The sequence below is a fragment of the Lolium perenne genome, chromosome 2, assembly GCF_019359855.2.
Source record: "Lolium perenne isolate Kyuss_39 chromosome 2, Kyuss_2.0, whole genome shotgun sequence".
NCBI lineage: Eukaryota > Viridiplantae > Streptophyta > Magnoliopsida > Poales > Poaceae > Lolium > Lolium perenne.
This window is the reverse complement of record NC_067245.2, coordinates 122,208,362-122,216,105: the sequence shown is the minus strand read 5'-3', so window position 1 is coordinate 122,216,105 and position 7,744 is coordinate 122,208,362.

Sequence of the window (7,744 nt, the reverse complement as noted above, 5' to 3'; positions counted from 1 at the left end):
GGATGAGCCACTAGTCCATTGGTGAAAGTCTGTCCGAAGTAAATGACAAGATCGAAAGATAAAACACCACATACTTCCTCATGAGCTATAAAACATTGACACAAATAAGAGGTAATATATTTTGAATTGTTTAAAGGTAGCACATGAAGTATTTACTTGGAATGGCAGAAAATACCATGTAGTAGGTAGGTATGGTGGACACAAATGGCATAGGTGTTGGCTCAAGGTTTTGGATGCACGAGAAGTATTCCCTCTCAGTACAAGGCTTGGCTAGCAAGGTTGTTTGAAGCAAACTCAAGTATGAACCGGTACAGCAAAACTTACATAAGAACATATTGCAAGCATTATAAGACTCTACACTGTCTTCCTTGTTGCTCAAACACCTTAACCAGAAAATATCTAGACCTTAGAGAGACCAATCATGCAAACCAAATTTCAACAAGCTCTATGTAGTTCTTCATTAATAGGTGCAAAGTACATGATGCAAGAGCTTAAACATGATCTATATGAGCACAACAATTGCCAAGTATCAAATTATTCAAGACATTATACCATTTACCACATGTGGCATTTTCCGTTTCCAACCATATATCAATGAATGAGGTAGTTCAACCTTCGCAATGAACATTAAGAATAAAGCTAAGAACATATGTGTTCATACGAAACAGCGGAGCGTGTCTCTCTCCCATATAAAGAATGCTAGCATCTGATTTTATTCAAACAAAAAACAAAAACAAAAGCAAACAGACGCTCCAAGCAAAGCACATAAGATGTGACTGAATAAAAATATAGTTTCACTAGAGGAACCTGATAATGTTGTCGATGAAGAAGGGGATGCCTTGGGCATCCCCAAGCTTAGATGCTTGAGTCTTCTTGAAATATGCAGGGATGAACCACGGGGACATCCCCAAGCTTAGACTTTTCACTCTTCTTGATCATATTGTATCATCCTCCTCTCTTGACCCTTGAAAACTTCCTCCACACCAAACTCAAAACAAACTCATTAGAGGGTTAGTGCATAATTGAAAATTCATACATTCAGAGGTGACATAATCATTCTTAACACTTCTGGACATTGCACAAAGCTACTGAAAGTTAATGGAACAAAGAAATCCATCAAACATAGCAAAACAGGCAATGCGAAATAAAAGGCAGAATCTGTCAAAACAGAACAGTCCGTAAAGACGAATTTTACAGAGGCACTTAACTTGCTCAGATGAAAATGCTCAAATTGAATGAAAGTTGCGTACATATCTGAGGATCAAGCACGTAAATTTGCAGATTTTTCTGAGTTACCTACAGAGAACCATGCCCAGATTTGTGACAGCAAGAAATCTGTTTCTGCGCAGTAATCCAAATCTAGTATTGACTTTACTATCAAAGACTTTACTTGGCACAACAATGCAATAAAATAAATATAAGGAGAGGTTGCTACAGTAGTAACAACTTCCAAGACACAACAAAAAAGTAATAAAAACATGGGTTATCTCCCAAGAAGTGCTTTCTTTATAGCCATTAAGATGGGCTCAACAATTTTAATGATGCTCTCGTGAAAAATAGAAAATGAAGCAAAAGGAGCATCAAGAAGCAAATTCAAAACACATTTAAGCCTAACCCACTTCCTATGCATAGGAATCTTGTAGACAAATAAATTCATGAAGAACAAAGTGACAAGCATAGGAAGATAAAACACGAGTAACTTCAAAAAATTTAGCATATACAGAGGTGTTTTAGTACCATGAAAATTTCTACAACCATATTTTCCTCCCTCATAATAATTTCCAGTAGCATCATGAACAAACTCAACAATATAGCTATCACATAAAGCATTCTTATCATGATCCACATGCATAAAAGTATCATTACTCTCCACATAAGCATAATCATTACTATTAATTGTAGTGGGAGCAAATTCAATAAGATAGCTATCATTATTATTCTCATCACCATAATCATCATATATAGGAGGCATATTGTAATCATAATTAATTTTCTCCTCCATGCTTGGGGGACTAAAAATATCATGCTCCTCAAAACCAGCTTCCCCAAGCTTAGAATTTTCCATAGCATTAGCAACAATGGTGTTCAAAGAATTCATACTAATAACATTGCCATTAGCATGCATATAAAGCTCCATAGGTTTTTTAATTTTCTCTTCAAACACCTCATGTCCTAACTGAAGATAAATACTATAAAGATCTCTAATATTTTTGTTGTTTTCCATTAAGCCTAACTAGTGAAGTCACACAACTTAGTATTTTCAGGAGTATTCATTTTATAGTAAAAAAAATAAACTAAGCAAACTAAATTAAGTAAAGTAAAACAAGTAACTAACTTTTTTGTGTTTTCGATATAAGGAAAGCAAACAAGACAGAAAATAAAATAATGTAAAGCAATACAAAAACAAAGTAAAGAGTGTGAGAGACTCCCCTTGCAGCGTGTCTTGATCTCCCCGGCAACGGCGCCAGAAAATATGCTTGATGCGTGCAATTAACACACGTCCGTTGGGAACCCCAAGAGGAAGGTGTGATGCATATAGAAGCAAGTTTTCCCTCAGAAAGAAACCAAGGTTTATCGAACCAGGAGGAGCCAAGAAGCACGTTGAAGGTTGATGGCGGCGAAGTGTAGTGCGGCGCAACACCAGGGATTCCGGCGCCAACGTGGAACCTGCACAACACAATCAAAGTACTTTGCCCCAACGTAACAGTGAGGTTGTCAATCTCACCGGCTTGCTGTGAACAAAGGATTAAACGTATCGAGTGGAAGATGATGATTGTTTGCAAAGAACAGTAAAGAACAATTGCAGTAGATTGTATTTCAGATGTAAAGAATAGGACCGGGGTCCACAGTTCACTAGTGGTGTCTCTCCCATAAGATAAATAGCATGTTGGGTGAACAAATTACAGTTGCGCAATTGACAAATAAAGAAGGCATAAGAATGCACATACATATATCATGATGAGTACTATGAGATTTAATCAGGGCATTACGACAAAGTACGTAGACCGCCATCCAGCATGCATCTATGCCTAAAAAGTCCACTTTCAGGTTATCATCCGAACCCCTTCCGGTATTAAGTTGCAAGCAATAGACAATTGCATTAAGTATGGTGCGTAATGTAATCAACATAAATATCCTTAGACAAAGCATCGATGTTTTATCCCTAGTGGCAACAGCACATCCACAACCTTAGAACTTTCTGTCACTGTCCCAGATTTAATGGAGGCATGAACCCACTATCGAGCATAAATACTCCCTCTTGGAGTTACAAGTATCAACTTGGCCAGAGCCTCTACTAGAAACGGAGAGCATGCAAGAACATAAACAACTCATATATGATAGATTGATAATCAACTTGACATAGTATTCAATATACATCGGATCCCAACAAACACAACATGTAGGATTATGAATAGACGATCTTGATCATGATAGGCAGCTCACAAGATCGAACATGATAGCACAATTAGGAGAAGACGACCATCTAGCTACTGCTATGGACCCATAGTCCAGGGGTGAACTACTCACACATCGATCCGGAGGCGATCATGGCGATGAAGAGTCCTCCGGGAGATGATTCCCCTCTCCGGCAGCGTGCCGGAGGCGATCTCCTAAATCCCCCGAGATGGGATTGGCGGCGGCTGCATCTCTGGAAGGTTTTCCGTATCGTGGCTCTCGGTACTGGGGGTTTCACGACGAAGACTTTATGTAGGCGGAAGGGCAGGTCAGAGGGCGTCACGAGGGGCCCACACAACAGGCCGGCGCGGCCCAAGCCCTGGCCGCGCCGCCCTAGTGTGGCGTCGCCTCGTGGCCCCACTTCATATCTCCCTCGGTCTTCTGGAAGCTTCGTGGAAAAATAGGCCCCTGGGCGTTGATTTCGTCCAATTCCGAGAATATTTCCTTACTAGGATTTCTGAAACCAAAAATTGCAGAAAACAGCAACTGGCTCTTCGGCATCTCGTCAATAGGTTAGTGCCGGAAAATGCATAATAATGACATATAATGTGTATAAAACATGTGAGTATCATCATAAAAGTAGCACGGAACATAAGAAATTATAGATACGTTTGAGATGTATCAGTATGCTCCTCCTTCGATTACTTCTGTGATGACGTAAGGGCCAAGCCACGGCGACTCGAGTTTTTCATGGCTTTTCTGATTGAGTCGTAGAACCAAATCTCCAACCTGAAAAGATCTTGGTCACAAACGTCGACTGTGGTAGTTTTTCAGATCCTGCTGGTACTTAGCGACCCGCGATAACACTTCGTCTCGAGCCTCATCGAGTGCGTCGACATCGTCTTCCAATGCTCTTCTGGAAGTTTCTTCGTCATATTCCGTGACTCTTGGAGAGTCATGCTCTATTTCTATCGACAGTACTGCTTCAGCTCCGTGGACCAGGAAAAACGGAGTCTCCTGTGTCGCCGTATTTGGTGTTGTTCGGATACTCCATAACACACTCGGCAGCTCCTCTGGCCAAGTATGTCGAGCTTTTTCCAATGGTCCTAACAAGCGCTTCTTTATACCATTGCAGATGATACCGTTGGCTTTCTCGACTTGACCGTTGGTCTGCGGGTGCGCGACTGATGCGTAACTCAATTTTTGATGCCCACCTCTGCAAAGTATGCCTTGAACTCCTTGGATGTGAAATTACTGCCATTGTCCGTGACGATGCTATGAGGGACGCCAAATCGAAAGACAATGCTTTTCACAAACTTGATTGCCGACGCGCCATCTGGTGAATTTATCGGCTTTGCTTCTATCCATTTGGTGAATTTGTCGACAGCAACGAGCATATACTCATATCCTCCTGGCGAGGCTTTGTGTAATTTTCCCACCATGTCGAGACCCCATTGAGCAAAGGGCCAAGACAACGGGATTGGCATCAACTCTGCTGCCGGAGAATGAGGTTTTGCGGCGAATCTCTGGCACGCGTCGCAAGTTCGCACTATTTCCTTCGCATCCTCAATTGATGTCAACCAATAAAATCCTGCTCTGAAAACCTTGGCCGCGATAGCTCGACTGCTTGCGTGATGACCGCATACTCCTTCGTGTACTTCCTTCAGAATTACCCTTCCTTCTTCGGGTGTGACGCACCTTTGTAACACACCCGAGATACTTCGCTTATACAACTCTCCTTTGACCACAGTGAAGGCTTTGGAACATCTAATAATTCGCCTTGCTTCAACTGGATCGTTGGGTATTGTTTTCCTTAGGATGTACGATATGTACGCCTGCATCCATGGGATTTGTACCATCATTACTAGCTCCTGGTCCTCTTCTTCTTCTAGTGCTTCTTTCGTAGCCCCCGAGGGTTTTTCATCCTTCTCCTTCTTCTTTGGTTTCACTGGCTTTGTAGATCTCTCGGCTATTTCTTCCCAAAACACGCCTGGTGGAATCACGAGACATTGCGACCCGATGTTTGCAAGAACATCGGCTTCATCATTGCTCAACCTGCTGAAGTGATTTACTTCGCATCCGTCAAATAGCTTTTCTAGCTCGTTATACATCTCCTTGTATGCTATCATACTTTCATTGACTGCATCACATTGATTCATGACCTGCTGAGCCACCAATTGTGAGTCGCCAAAGATTTTCAGTCGGGTTGCACCCCAAGCCTTCGCCATCTTCATCCCGTGTATGAGAGCTTCATATTCTGCCTCATTGTTAGACGCGTTTGGGAACGTCATCCGTAAGACATACTTTAATTTGTCGCCTTCAGGTGATATCAGTATCACGCCTGCTCCAGCTCCCTCTAACCTTTTGGATCCGTCGAAGTTCATAGTCCAGGTTCTCGACAAATCTGGGGGTCCCGTATTTTGTAGCTCCATCCACTCTGCGATGAAGTCTGGTAAGATCTGTGACTTGATTGCTTTTCTTTTTTCATACGTGATGTCCCGAGGGGATAGCTCTATTCCCCAAAGGGAGACACGACCCGTAGCTTTTGGATTGTTTAATATATTTGATAAAGGCGCCTCGTTAACCACTATTTTCGGATGCGCCGAAAAATAGTGCCGCAACTTTCTTGCTTTTGTAAGCACTCCATATGCCAGCTTCTGGTACTGCGGGTACAGCTGTTTTGAAGGTGATAATACTTCACTGATGAAGTATACTGGCCTCTGTACTCCATGGAGTTTTCCTTCTTCCTCCCTTTCAACTACGAGAGCCGTGCTGACCACCTGAGGTGTGGCTGCAATATATAACAGGAGGGGTTCCTTCTCTTTAGGCGCCACCAAGATTAGTAGTGTCGAAATTGTGCGCTTGAGATTCTCGAAAGCTCTATCTGCTTCCTCGTTCCACTGAAACTTCTCTCCTTGTTTGATCAATGCGTAGAACGGTAATGCCTTCTCTCCTAGCCTGGCGACGAATCTGCTTAAAGCTGCGACTCGCCCTGTCAGCTGTTGTACTTCTTTCAACTTTGTCGGCTTCCTCATTGTTACGATGGCTTGAATTTTCTCTGGATTGGCCTCGATCCCTCTTGCTGATACTAGGAACCCGAGAAGTTCTCCTACGAGGACGCCAAAAGAACACTTCGTCGGGTTTAGCTTCAAGCAAAACTTGTCAAGGTTGTCGAAAGTTTCCTTCAAATCCTCGATCAATGTTGCCCCCTTTTTTGATGTTAGGACGACATCGTCAATGTACACTTGTACGTTTTTCCCAATCTGTGTTGCCAAGCACTTCTGCATCATCCGTTGATATGTTGCTCCCGCGTTTTTAAGACCAAAAGGCATTGTTCTGTAGCAAAACACGCCGTAAGGTGTTATGAACGCTGTTTTTGCTTCATCATCTTCTTTTAACCTGATCTGGTTATAACCAGAATATGCATCCAGAAAGGAAAGACGTTTGCATCCTGCCGTGGAGTCGATGATTTGATCGATCCTTGGGAGGGGAAAGTGATCCTTTGGACAGTGTTTATTGAGACACGTAAAGTCGACACACATGCGAAGGACTTTCGTGTTTTTCTTCGGCACCATCACTGGGTTAGCTACCCAAGTGGCTTCTGTAGATATTTCTTTAATAAAACCAGCTTCTCCGAGTCGATGAATTTCTGACAACATGGCTTTCCGGTTTGGTTCCGAAAAACGCCGCAAAGGTTGTTTGATTGGTCTCGCTATTAGATCCAAGTTTAGGTGCTGATCGGCAAGTTCCCTGGGTACTCCTGGCATGTCAGCTGGACACCATGCGAAGATTTTCCAGTGCTCACGGAGGAACTCGACGAGCGCGCTTTCCTATGTGAGGTCCATGTTTGTTGCAATGGACGTCGTTTTCTTTGGGTCTGTCGGGTGAATCTGCACCTCCTTGGAATCTTTAGCAGTATTGAAGGTTGGCTCCCTGAGTGGCCTCCCTGAATCTGGTAACACATCATAGTCAGTTGTGAGCCTTGACTTCATATATTCTGCTTGCATCCCGAAAGTTTCTGACAGTCGATGGAAATCCTTGTCGCATTTATCAGCTAAAGCGAAACTTCCCTTGACCGTAATTGGTCCCTTAGGTCCAGGTAACCTCCACAGCAGGTACGTGTAGTGTGGTTCCACCATAAACCTGGCATATGCTGGTCGTCCCAACAAGGCGTGATATTGCGACGGGAAGTCCACTACTTCAAACTCCAATTTTCTATCCTGTAGTTTTCTCGGGTCCCAAACTGAACGTCGAGATTGATTTTTCCCAACGGATAACTCGGCTTCTCTGGCATGATTCCATGGAAACGTGTGTCGGTTGGTTTTAGATTTGCCAGGGATATGTTCAT